The following is a 14615-nucleotide window of genomic DNA, read 5'->3' as shown; positions in this document are numbered from 1 at the left end:
ATAACTCAAAAATAGACTATTTGCCACATAAGGACCTTCACTTTAAAGTTCTATAGCTATTTGACACCTTTAGCTTATAAAACACAACTTTTGCAATCTACGCAATTTAGTCCTTTTTACCGAATTAACCATTCAAATGGTAAAATTTCTTCACGAACATTTCACACAACTCTAATATCATGCTGTGAATATTAAAATAATAATAAAATAAACTTTCTGATGTTAGATTTGTGGTCCCAAAACCACTGTTCTGATTAACTCTAAAAATGGGCTGTTATACACAGCTCATGTGAGCAAGCCCATTTTCATAGCTTGTGTGAGCATACATGTATAGGAATCGATGGATTACAGTTATATGAGTTAGCACACTATGTGTGAGCTATCCTGGGTATCCAATGGTATTCTAAATGGTTCAACAGCATTATTCAGATAACAAACAATATGATATGTTCTATGACATGTACATATATGAACATCCTTGATATGATTATACATGAAAATTTTATAGGTTGAGATCAGTTGTAAACTCATGAGATACATGTTGTGGCTAAATGGCTATTAATGTTAATGTGCTTACAATTTATATCTTGTATGCTAACATGTTTGGTGTAAATGTTTAGGCTTTGGCCAAGTTGTGGTTGGATTAGGCAATGTTAAACTTATAAGTTATGCATTGATATGGTAAGTGCCTAAATGGAAATATGCTAGTGATCATGAAAGAGTGGTAAGGTTCAAAATATGTAATTTTTATTGAAATGGTTATCATGTGGTTAATTCCAAAAGAACTATGTTTAAATGCACTAGCTTGTGGCTATGGCTAAATGATATGATTATATCTTGTGTGATATGCAAATGAAACGGGTGTGGAAAGATAATGAAATAGTAAGTTCATATTTGAAGTGTAAAATGATGAAAAAGGGAATGATGAGTTGACTTGGTGTTGTTAATTAAGTTAAAGAAAGTAATTGCAATGGAAAGTAATGAAATACAAATGAAAATAAGAAAATTTGAAAGGGTTTAAAGTTTTATAAATTCTACTATGCTAGGAATGATATGTATATGTGATGCGGTGATTTTACTCACTTTGTGAGTTATTAAATATGGTTTCATGAATCTTGCGGTATTGGTATAGGATTATTTTTTATAAGTATAAATTTCATATTTGGAATGGATTGATATGACTAAAGTTTATACGAGCTTACTAAGCATTCATTTCTTACATAGTTATCTTTCTATTAATTTACAGATTATCAAAAGTTCGATCAGGTTGAAAGCTCGTCGAAGATCTATCAAACTATCCAACGATTATATCGATAGAGTCTGATGTCTTGGTTAAGGTTATAATGGCATGTATAGGTGGACTTATGATTGTTGATTTGTTGAATGTTAGTTGATGAGTTTGGCATGTATATGTCATTTTAGCTGATGTAGCCTTGGTACATTTGTGCCTTATTGATATGTGTTAATTTGATAATGTGTTATAGCATGTTTGAATGGCCCAAGTGATATATGATGAATTAACCTCAACATGGTCTAGATATGGTATGCTTTGGAAAGGTTTTGAATAGATGTGCATGATGGAAATATGGTTTATATACATGTTGATTATTGGAACCATCTGGGTATGGTTAGAGTTGTGTCAGTTAGATGGACTTGATGATTGGAGTTGATATGGTCATTTGAAGTTGTGTTTTGAATAACCAAATTTGTATGTTTGAATGTAATTTTGGCATGTGGTCAATTATGGTATACCTTGAAATGGAATTAAACTATATATATGGATAATTTATGGTCAAATATATATAAGTTAGACATATGTATATTTGGGATGCATGATAACTATATGATGGAAGTTCAAATGGTGGATAAAAATGTATATTACAAATGGCCTTTTGATATGTTTGAATGTGGTGAATTTGTATAATTGATATAGATGACATGTATTGCTATTGGTGCTAGATTTAAAATGGCATATTTGGTACTTTTGGTGTGAAATTTGATAGGTAAACAAAGTGGTAAGTTATGATATAAGTTTAGTTATAAGTTAGTTGAACTTTTGGCCAATTTATGTATATGGATATACATGTTTAACGGTTGTGATTGAGGTGTCTTTTGGGCACATTGGTTGTATGCTTATGTACCTTAATTGGATAGTTTATTATAGTATGGTTTGTTGCACTTTGTAATACTTGATTATATGTGGAAAACTGGTTGTAGGTGGATGCATGTTTGGGTGAGAAAAGTGACTTGAAAGTGGCCTATTTTCGTCCACACGGGCAGAGACACGAGTGTGACTCAGCCATGTGTGACACATGGCTAGGCGGCACGGTCGTGTGTCCTCTGTACCTTTCAAAGGGTTTCAAGTCAAGCTATTACACGACCTAGCACACAGTCTGGCACATGGGCGTTTGAGGCCATTTTGAAGGGTACACGGCCTAGCACACAAGCGTGTGGCTTTGTCGTGTGACCTAAGTTAGTGAGTTACAGGGCACAAACACAAGCTGGAACACAGCCGTGTGTCCCTATTTTGAATGCCCACATGGCCTGAGACACGAGCGTGTGTCTCATCCGTGTGTGTCACATGGCCGTGTGACCCCTGTAGTTTGAAAATTTTCATATTTTCCCGAAAAATTCTAAATGTTTCCAATATTGTCCCAATTGGTTTCTAATGTCTTTTTAGGGCCTCGAGAGCTCGTATAAGGGAAAATATGTATGTTATTGATGGAATTTTCTATACTTGATGTTGTGAATTAAATGATTTATATTTTTCATAGTTTTGAAATGTAAACTCTAGTAATGCACTATAACCCTATTTCAGTGATGAATACGGGGTAGGGGTGTTACATATATCATATTAGATTCTTATTGATAAACCGTAATTTATACATATTTTTACCCATGCTTAACGCATTTTATGGATGATTTTCCTTAGAATTGGTGAATCTGATGCTCCTAATGCCTTAATTTCATGTTTTATACTTAGGTGAGCATAGAAGAGCGAAAGGAACGAGAAATGAGCCAAAAATGGAGAAAATGGGCCAAAGTACGAAATCAACATGGCCTGGACCTCCTCACATGGGCATACCACACTGCCGTGTCAATCTGGAAGAATCGAAGCATGACTCACACGAGCATGTCATACGGGCGTGTCCCTGTCGAGCCATAGTTGAGTCCAATTCAGAAAAGGCCAATTTTGAGGGTTTTTAGGCATTCCAAAGCCTATAAATACACCCTAGAGGAGGAGGAAAAGGGGGAGGCACGAAGAGGAATGAAGGAATTACTCGAAGGAAGTCGATTGATCCATCTCAGAAGCCGGTCTCATCATCAAGACTGAAGATCCCCCCTCAACTTTCCTCAAGAGTTTTGGGTTTTCTTTATGTTTGTTATTTGTTATTCTTCTGAGATGTTTTCCTTTTTAGTTATGAACTAAATCCCCTAAATACCCAAGGGGAATGAAACCTAAGACGAATCTTGTTATTATTTTCTGAATTGTATGATAAATATTTAACTTGTTTTTAATTATGTGTTCTTAATTCTTATTTTGATATCCCAGGATACTGATTCAAGATAAGCTTTTATTCAGAGGAGGAATAGACCGTATCTAATAGTACATTTGTCATAATTAAGCGGAGTTGATTGTGCGCCTAGACATAGGGTGACAACATTTTGCCAGATTAGGGAGAAACCTAATAGGGGGATCCATAGATCGAGTTAATGCAACCTTAAAGTGTTAATTAGAGAAAAGTCTCAATTATTCAATCTAGGGATTAGATGTTATTAGTATTGAATAGGGATAATAACATAACTTAGGGATCTCTACGGAGCAAGTTAAATGAATAAATCATTCGATTTGGAGCCTGAATAACAAATACAGTCTAGGTAGATTTTTCCTTAGGTATTGTCTTAATTCAATCGTTTTCCAAAAGTAATCCCCCAATTCCATTCTCTGTGAATTCTTAGATTAGTATTAGTTAGTTAAAACCAAACCACCTTATTTTTAGGCTAGATAACAAAAAGACAGTTGTTACTAGTACTTTTAGTTCCTTTGGGTTCGACAACTCGGTCTTGCTAAAACTATACTACTGTTCGATAGGTACACTTGCCTACATCACGATAATAGTTAGTTTCAAGAACGATTAATTATAAATATTTAAAACTTACCTATCACAAAAATCGCGATCAAGTTTTTGGCAACATTGCCGTGGAACTAAGATATTAGGTACGCTCAATTTTTATTACTTTAGTCATTTATTCTTATTGCAATTTAATTTAATTTAATTTAATTATTATTATTTATTAATTTACTTTTTCTTTCTCTTGTCAGGTTTCTATAGTTTATGACTAGAAGAAACCCGTCAGGACCACTACTTTTTTATAAGAAATCGATCACACAGTTCGCAGAAACCAAAGAGAAATAAGGCGAAGCTTAAGATACACAGAGAACGAGCAAGAGGACGATACTCAACCCCCAACCGAAGAGATGGCTGAAAACCAAGACAATCAGCTACCTCCTATAATTGCGGTTAATCAAAATCCTGCTCCACGCACTGTGTATGATTATGCTAAACCTTCTTTAACAGGAACTGAATCGAGCATAGTTAGACCTACTGTAGCTGCAAATACTTTTGAACTAAAACCTAACACTATTCGAATGATACAACAATTTGTTCAATTTGATAGTTTGCAGGATGAGGATCCCAACGCTCACTCAACAAACTTTTTGGAACTACTCATACATTTAAAATTAATGGTGTTTTTGATGATGCCATTCATCTTCGGTTATTCCCTTTTTCATTGAGGAACAAAGCTAAACAGTGGTTGAACTCATTACCACGAGGGTCAATCACTACTTGGGAACAAATGACCGAAAAATTTCTATTAAAATATTTCTCGCCGTCTAAAACGGCTAAATTACGTAATGATATCTCTTCGTTTGTGCAGATGGACTTAGAAACTCTTTACGATGCATGAGAAAGATACAAGGACTTATTGAGAAGGTGCCCTCACCATGGGTTACCGCTTTGGTTTCAGGTTCAAACTTTCCATAATGGCCTGAATCCTTCGACTCGGCAAATGGTTGATGCAGCTTCTGGCGGAACCATCAATAATAAAACACCTGAAGATGCTTATGAGTTTATAGAGGAGATGTCATTGAATAACTATCAGTGGCAAGTCATGAGGACAAAGCCAACAAAAACAGACCGTGTTTATAACGTCGATTCGGTCACCATGCGCTCTAATTAGGTAGAACTATTGAATAAAAAAATTGATGGTTTTCTTAGTTCTTCACTGGTTCACCCAGTAATGTAGTGCGAAGCAAGTGGAGGTGGATCAAGCAATTCAGAATACCAACCTTATGGCCACAACATGGATAACGAGCAGTTAAATTAAATGGTTAATAATTCTCGATCTCAAAACAATCCATATAGTAACACTTACAATGCAGGTTGGAGAAACCACCCAAATTTCTCATAGGGAGGCCAAGGAAATTAGAGACCAACTCCAGGCTACCAACAACCACCGTACTAATAGGAAAAGAAGCCGAACCTTGAAGAGATGCTCTCAAATTTTATATCGGTGTCAGAAACTCATTTCCAGAATACAGAGACAGCACTTAAAAATCAACAACTATCGATCCAAGGGCTCGAAACTCAGATCGACTAGCTTTCCAAACTAATCTCCGAATGACCACAAGGTAGCTTCCCAAGTAATACTGAACCAAACCCAAGGGAATAGCTCAACACGATTAATGTTCAAGATGAAGAAAGATTCGTTGAGCCTGAGCCAGAACCAAAGCAATAAACTGTGGTGAGCAAAGATCAAGATGAGCTAGGTCATAATAAAAACAAATCAGTGAATGTCGAATATAAACCTCGTGTGCGATACCCCAACGGGACAAGGAAAGACCGCTTAGATGAACAATTTGGTAAATTCCTTAAACTTTTAAAAAAATTACACATTAACTTACCGTTTATTGAAGCTCTATCGCATATGCAAAACGCAATGAAATTTTTAAAGGAGCTTTTAGCAAATAAGCGGAAGTTGGACGAGGCGTCGTATGTGGAGCTAAACGCAGTTTGCTCGGCTATTCTACAGAATAAACTACCCAACAAACTAAAAGATCCAGGGAGTTTTACGATTTCTTGCTTAATTGGTAGTTTAGATGTTAATAATGCATTAGCTAATTTAGGGGCTAGTATTAACGTCATGCCCTACAAAATGTTCAAACAATTAGGTCTTGGGAAACCCAAACAGACTAGGATGAGCATTCAATTAGCAAATAAAACTATAAGATTCCCTAGGGGTATTATTGAAGATGTGCTAGTTAAAGTCGATAAATTTATATTTCCCGTTGACTTCATGGTTTTAGACATAGAGGAAGATAGCAACACTCCTTTGATTTTGGGACGGCCCTTTTTAGCAACTGCTAAAATGATTATTGATGTTGGCATAGGTGAACTCACACTCCGTGTGGGAGATGAAACAATCACCCTTCAAGCTCGCAATTCTAGCGCCATATCAGAAATTGAAGGTGATCATCTAAACCATTCTACTAAAACTGACAATATGGTACAACCTACTTTTGCAGGAAATGACTCTGAAGGAAGCACATGAGTCATTCTCAAGCAGTAGCAGAGGCCCTATTCATGAATATCAAAGGCTACAAATCGAAGAGCTAGATGAATGGCGGACGCATAAACCGAGAACATATGATAAACCAAAACTATGTCGGAACGAGCTCAACACCTTTCCACGTCAACTTAAGGTTGGAGATAGAGTCTTATTAGATGCCGCAGACCCCCACATTGTCACTACCACATAGCATTTTCCTATTCGATACAGTTGAGGTAAGTCATCCCAAGTTTGGCACTTTTAAGGTAAATAACACTGGTCTAAAACCTTATTTTGATGAGAATGATAGTAGGAATGAGGAGTATAAACTCTTTGAACCCCCATGACCATTCAATGGAGAGGTAAGTCGAGCTTAGACTATATATAAGCGCTTCTCGGGAGGTAACCCGAGCACAAACAATATTAATTTCTTTAAATTTTAGTATTTAACAGCTAACTTACTAATAGAGATCTTGAATATAGGTTTTTCCACACAGACACGGCCAAGCACACGGGCATGCTTAGGGCCGTGTGAAAACAGGGGAAAGATTTCCCCAACACGGGCTATGATAAATTGCAAATTAAGTACTTGTTGAAGGAAATCCCAAATTATATTTGTCATCATGGCAAAGTACTCATCTTCTTCAACATCCAATAGGTTAAACAAATCATTAATGGACTTATTAGTTAGGGGTGCCTTCTTTTTGCCAACAAGAACTTCAGTAGCATATGGCTTAGTCAAATTGGCGTAGAACTCTTGAACTAACTTCTCATCAGGTAATAATCCTACATTACAAAAATAATTCCAATTGAGAGCATCAATTACAAAAATAATTCCAATTGAGAGCATCAATTGTCTTTCAAATCGGCAAGGCACAACCATCTTATCATTACTTTCCAAGTTGAAACCTTTTTCCGGCATCATAGGTTGATTCTTAAAGATTGATTCAGACCTCTTTTCACTTCTTCATCTTGAATCACAATGCTATCTTCGGAAGAGGTCTTAGAAGTTAGGGGTACTTTTTTCTTGCTAACAAGAACTTTAGTAGCATCTGGCTTAGTAAAATTGGCATAGAACTCTCAAACTAATTCCTTATCGGGTAATCATTGTGTACCGCAAAAATAATTCCAATTGAGGGCATCAATCATCTTTCGAATTGGCAAAGGCACAACTTATTAGTGCTTTCGAAGTTGAAATCTTTTTCTGGCATCATAGGTTGATTCTTTAAGATTGAATCAAACCTCTCTTTCACTTCTTCATCTTGAATCACAATGGTATTTTTGGCATAGGCTTGGAAGAAATAGTTCTTTTGCGAGATGTGGACATTTTTCCTAAAAATTAAACAAATTTTTGATACAAGGAAGCGAGAAGAATCAACAATGGGTTGAGAGCAAGTTTTTAAGGTGGCAACCAGTTTACAGTGACGATAGACGTGCGGCAGCAATAAGAATGCAACAACAGAACGATTGCTTCGGGAAAATTCGTGTAGCAACAGTACTAGGGGTTTGCGATAAGGAAGAAATTTGGGGAGAAATTTTGTGATTTAGGCCCATGACTAAGAGGGAAAAGAAGGAGTGGTTTAGGGTTTAAGTTAATGGCTTAAAGGGCTGTGAAAATTATGAAGGTAGAGAGGGTTATATATAGTGGTCAATTAGAGTAATTTTGTAGCTAAAATTTAGCTAATTTAAGGTGACTTGGGCGGCAAGTATAGTTGGTGGCGGCAAAATTAAGGTTTTGTAGAACCTTATCGATGACAAAAATGGGTAAATTTCTCATCTTTACTGTTCTGGCCTTAAGCCTAAACTGTATTTTTAAACAAGACTGCTTAAAATAAATAAATTGGTTAGTACTTGGGCCAATTTGACCCCTTTTATTAAACATAAACAAATTAAAATTAAAGACAAAGACAAAGATAAAAATTAAAATAAAATAAAATAAAAAACTAAAAATTAAAAATTTTAAATTAATTTTAAATTTTCTTCTAGAAAAATTGCATTAAATTAATTCCTAGGAAAGGTTGGAGGGGTCACAACGGTCCTACTTAAGTTCCAATCTCCTTAGATAGAATTAATTAAATCTACTAATTTAAGAAAATGATTTCTAACTTTTTATTAAAAAGTAAAATCATGAAAAATTAAGAGTCTAATAATTTGAACGAGGTTTTAATTCGCAAAACTTCACCATCCCAATAGTGCTTGAGACGTTGACCATTAACTTTAAACGTACCTCCATAGTTTTTGTACAATTCTATAGCTCCATATGAATAAACTTTGTGGATGGTATAATGTCCTTTCAATCGAGATTTGAGCTTTCTCAAAAATAACCTTAGCCTTAAATCAAACAACAACACTTTCTAATCTTCTCTGAACTCACACTATCATGCCGTCTCTTATATTTTTCTTTACACATCATGGCATTCTCGTACGAAAATAACCTCAACTCCTCCAATTCATCGAGTTGTGGCATTCTTCTTTCACTAGCTTACTTAAGATCAAAATTCAATCACTTCAAAGCTTAGTATGTTTTATTCTCTAATTCAAGCGGTGAATGACATGCCTTTCCAAAAGTTAATCGATAGGGAGTCATTCCTAACGCTATCTTGAAAGTAGTTTGATAGGCCCATAGTGCATCATCGAGCCTTCGAGACCAATCTGTTCTGTTAGGGTGCACTACTCTTTCAAGAGTACCTTTGATTTCTCGATTCACCCTTTCAACTTGCCCATTCAATTGTGGGAGATAGGCAGTAGCAATCTTATGTTTCAGATCATACTTGTTAAGCAACCGCTTAAGCCACTTATTTACAATGTAAGATCCTTCATCGCTAATTATAACTGTAGGAGTCCCAAACTGTGTAAATACATGCTTATGTAGGAATCGAATGACTACCTTAGCGCCATTAGTTGGGTATGCCTCGGCTTCAACTTGGACAAATAGTCCACAGCTATCAAGATATACTTGTTCGCATAGGAAGAAGGAAACAATCTTAAGAAATCAATGCCCTATACATCAGAAAGTTCTATCTCTACAATATTTTTCAAGGGCATCTCATTCCTTCTTGATATGTTTCTTGTTATTTAGCATCTATCATTGTTTCTCATCTATACATAAGTATCTTTGAACAATGTTTCTCACCTATACATAAGTATCTTTGAACAATCTAGGCCAAAAGAACCCAGCTTGTAAAATCTTTGGTGCTGTACGTGAACCACCAAAGTGTCCCCCACTCGGAGATGAATAACAATGGTACAAAATTTTGTTAATCTCACTTACAGCTAAACATTTCCTAGTTATGTTATCTGTACATTGTTTAAACAAAAACGGGTCCTCCCAAAAAGAGTATCGACTATCGTGAAGGAATTTCTTCCTCTGTTGGTACGTCATTTCTCGAGAAATTATTCCACATGCTATGTAATTGACAAAATCAGAAAACCAAGGTGTTTCATAGATTTGTCTTACCTCGAAGATATCCTCATCAGGAAAATTCTCATTAATTGGAATAAATGAAAAAGTTACCTCATTTTGTTCCAACTTTGACAGATGATCGGCTACTTGATTTTCAACGCCTTTTCTGTCTTGGATCTCAAGGTCAAATTCTTCGAGTAAAAGTATCCATCAAATTAGCCTCAGTTTAGCATCTTTCTTTGTGAGTAATTACTTAATGGCAGCATGACCGGTAAATACTATAACTTTGGTACCTATATAATATATGAACGGAACTTGTCAATAGAAAAAACTATAGCAAAGAGTTCTTTTTCGGCTACCGTATAATTGATCTAGGCTATTGTCAAAGTTTTTCTTGCATAGAAGATAGGGTGAAACACTTGGTTCCTTTATTAGCCCATCACAGCTCTAACAACGAAATTGCTTGCATCACACATCAACTAAAAAGGTGAGTTCCAATTAGGTGTACCAATTATTGAGGCTACAATTAACTAGCTTTTTAATTTCTCAAAAGCTGCTAAACATGCCTTGTTAAAAAAAACAATATCCTTTTCTAAAAGTATACACAAAGGTTTAGAAATTTTTGAAAAATCCTTAATAAATCTATGACAAAAATTAGCATGGCCTAAGAAACATCTAACTCCTTTCACACTAACGGGAGAAGATAATCTTTCAATCAAGTCCACCTTTACTTTATCCACTTCAATTCCATACTTGGAAATCTTAAGTCCTAATATTATTCCCTCCTTAACCATAAAATGGAACTTCTCTCAGTTAAGGACAAGATTTGTCTCATCACATCTTTTGAGTACCTTAGCCAAATTATTCAAGTAAATATCGTAAGTATTACCATAAACAAAGAAATCATCCGTGAAAACCTCAACATAATTTTCAACCATATCAGTGAAAATTGCCATCATACATCGCTGAAATGTGGCAAGTGCATTACATAAGCCGAAAGGCATTTTCCTAAAACCAAATGTACCATATGGACAGGTAAAATTAGTTTTACGTTCATCTTCCAGAGCTATAACTATTTGGTTGTATCCCTAATATCCATCTAAAAAGCAATAAAGTTCATTATCTTTCAGTCGATCTAGCATTTGATCCATAAAAGGTAAAGGAAAATGATCTTTAGAAGTGGCTTTGTTCAGCTTTCTGAAGTCAATTCAGATTCTCCAACCTGTGATAGTTCTCATCGGGATTAACTTGTTTCATTCATTTTCAACGATCGTGATTCCACCTTTCTTCAGTATACATTGTACCAGACTTAACCAAGTACCATCTGAGATGGTGTAAATAATTCCCGCATCTAACCACTTAATTACCTCCTTCTAAACCATTTCTTCAATGATAAGGTTAAGTCTCCTTTGCCTATGAATCTTACCTTTTTCACCTTCCTCTAAAATAATTTTATGCATGCAAAAGGAGGGACTTCTACCTCGTATGTCAGCTATTGTCTAACCAATTGCTTTTTAAATTTTTTTTAAAATAGCAATCAATTGCTCCTCTTGATGTTCTATCAAGTCTGCTGAAATAATCATATGCAAAGTAGAATTATTATCGAGATAAACATATTTTAAGTGAGACAGAAGTACCCTTAGTTTGAGTTTAAGCAATTCCTCGATTGACAATTTGGGTTGTGTAAATTCTTGAACTTCCAACTCTAGTGGTTCAAACCGTGGTGGTTGAATATAACTCCTTAGATTGGCTTCCATCAAAGCCAAACCTTGATTACCTTTTTCATCTTCCCATAGAAACTAAGGTTTCTAATTCCTCCATTACTGAAAATTCCTCTATTGAATTGGGAAATTTCATTACCTTCAGAACGTTAAACGCTACCTTATCATCTTGAACTCGCATAATGAGTTTGAATTTTTTCACATCTATTAACGTTTTTCCTGTGGCCAGGAAAGGTCTCCTCAGGATGATCGTAACTTTTTTATCTGTTTCAAAATCCAAAACAATGAAATCAGTAGGAAAAATGAATTCATTGACTCTTACCAAAACATCCTCAATCTTTTCTTCCAGATATGCTAATGATTGATCCACAAGTTGAAGTGTTACGGTAGTGAGTCTTATTTCACCTATTCACAACAACTTGAAAGTAGATTTCAGCATCAAGTTGATGTTTGCTCTTAAGTCACACAAAACTTTACCACAATATGATTCACCAATGTTGCAAGGTATCATAAAGCTTTTAGGATCTTTCAATTTTGAAGGTAGCTTGTTATGTAAAAACACACTACACTCCGTTGTTAAAGCAATAGTTTCATGCTCACTAAGTCATTTCTTCTTGGACAAGATATCCTTCATAAACTTCGCGTAATTAGGAAAAGGTTTTAAGCCTCCACCAATAGGATGTTGATGTGTAATTACTTTAAAACATCCAAGAACTTCTTAAATTCTACCTCTTGTTTCTGCTTATTCTACTAAATTTTTTGAGGATATAAAACTCTAAGTTGATATGGACAACTTTTCTAAGGAGGTAAATCTACAAAAGTAGGTGTTAGCTTCACTAGTTTAAGGTTTACCTCATTAGATTTTTCACCATCTGATTTTTCTATTGTAGGAACTTTAACTGTTGGTTAAGTTTCCTCTTTTTTAATAGACTCATCTTTAGCTACAACCTTCTTGGGTTCTAAAATCTTACCACTTCATAATTCTACCACTTTTCAATGCTCCTTACCCAAATTTCTTTAATTTTTTGTATCGCTCGGCAAGGCTCCTAACGATCTAGTATGAAGCTCAGTAGCTAACTAACCCATCTGGATCTCTAGATTCTTCAATATTGCTGCTTGGCTTTGGATCATTGTTACTTGACTTTGGATCAAGGCATCATTTTTTTCCATGTACGCCTTCAACAAGTCCTCCAAACTGTTGATGATTTAGCTTGGGGTGGTTTTGGGGCTTATTGGTTAAACCTTTGGGTTTGGTTAAGTCTATGCTGGATTTGATTGTTGTTCGATCCATTTCTTTGGTTACTCTAAGAAAAGTTCGGATGGTTCCGCCACGAAGGATTGTAGAAGTTGGACTATGGACCTTTTCCACTTATATTTTGATATTGGCTCCTTACATAACAAACTAATTTGGGATTTGAAGGGAAATTCTCAAAAGGATGATTGTCCCCACAGTATACATAAAAAACTACTTCATACTGATTTAGTGATTGAGCAGCAAAATTATACAAACCATTAGTGGTAAACTATTTTAACATAGAGAAAATAGAATATACCTTAGCAGAGGGTGAAGTCAGTGTGTCCGTTTCATGTACTCCAACTACTCATCTTTTGGTAACTACTCGATTTGTTAGCCATTGGTAATTGTTACTTGCAATCCTTTCAATGATCTCATAAGCCTCGTTATCAGACTTAGATAAAATCACACCATTCACAGAAGCATCTACCGTTAATCCTATTTGCTCATTGAGACCATTATAAAACGTCTCCAACTAGATACAATGAGGAATACTATGATAAGGACACTTAATAAGTAATTCCTTGAATCTTTCCCACGCCTCATACAAAAATTCTTCATCCAATTGTTGGAAAGTTGTTATCTCATTACGCAACTTTGCATTCTTACTTGGTGGAAAATATTTTACCAAAAACCTTTCTGCTAATTCTTTCCAAGTAGATATTGAACTTGGTGGCAATGAATTCAGCCATGCTCGTGCTCGATCTCACAACGAGTATAGAAATAGTTTTAACCTTAGTGTTTTTAGTTACACCAGCTAACTTAAATCAATCACTTACCTCTATGAATAATCGAAGGTGTAACTGTGGATCTTCTATGGGCATACCACTGAACTGGCCTACCATTTGGAGTATTTTAAAGATCACTGGTTTCAACTCAAATTGGGTGCCTTGATATCCAGCTTTCTAATTCTCAAATTTAACTTATTGAAGAGTGGCACAGCGTGTTGCCTAATGGCACAATCTCTATCATCAGCAATAAGGATTAGGTTTTGTACTTGATTGACTCCATTACCTTGTCCATAATTTTGATTTCCAAGGTCCATCTTGGCTTGTCTTTCATCATGCTAACATGTTCGAGATTACTTCCATGGAAACTCGATCTCTTATGGGTTTAGAAACCAAATTAAGTCCTCTAGGATCTTTTACTTAGTTAAATATGCATGTTACTGATCATATTAAACTAAGGATTTCTTAGCATTTATGCAAGGTCACATGAACATTTACGTTTGCAATAGTTTGATTACATAAATCTAAAAACCATGCAAGATAATAGAGCTAAATAAGGATATTATGTACCTTAACTTAGTCGATTTTGATGACCTAAATTAGGCATTGCACTTTTCAATTATACGTCTACTAGCTGTCGTCTAGTTAGGATCACTCAGCTAATTTGAGTGCACCCAATCATGTATGAATGAAATACATCATGATATTAATTGAAAACATAAGTGATTGAAGCATAAAACATGTTAACATGAATTATATAAATCTCATCAAATTAATATAATTATCCTAGCAGATAGGAATTAAAACTTCGTAGTTGATGTCAAAAACATAAAACAAAAAAGCAAACATGATCAAAA

General features: G+C 35.2%; 2 non-coding genes across 2 annotated transcripts; one reads left to right on the top strand and one right to left on the bottom strand.

Annotated features, from left to right (window-relative positions):
• Positions 1-4908: 4908 nt before the first annotated feature.
• Positions 4909-5015, bottom strand: LOC128290033 (small nucleolar RNA R71). Its single transcript, XR_008279674.1, has one exon. It is a non-coding gene; the product is annotated as a small nucleolar RNA R71 (small nucleolar RNA).
• An 8506-nt stretch (positions 5016-13521) lies between these two features.
• Positions 13522-13628, top strand: LOC128289772 (small nucleolar RNA R71). Its single transcript, XR_008279416.1, has one exon. It is a non-coding gene; the product is annotated as a small nucleolar RNA R71 (small nucleolar RNA).
• The last annotated feature ends 987 nt before the right edge of the window (positions 13629-14615 follow it).

The sequence above is a fragment of the Gossypium arboreum genome, chromosome 2 (assembly GCF_025698485.1).
Source record: "Gossypium arboreum isolate Shixiya-1 chromosome 2, ASM2569848v2, whole genome shotgun sequence".
In the NCBI taxonomy this organism is placed as follows: domain Eukaryota; kingdom Viridiplantae; phylum Streptophyta; class Magnoliopsida; order Malvales; family Malvaceae; genus Gossypium; species Gossypium arboreum.
This window is presented reverse-complemented; position numbering and strand designations above follow the sequence as displayed.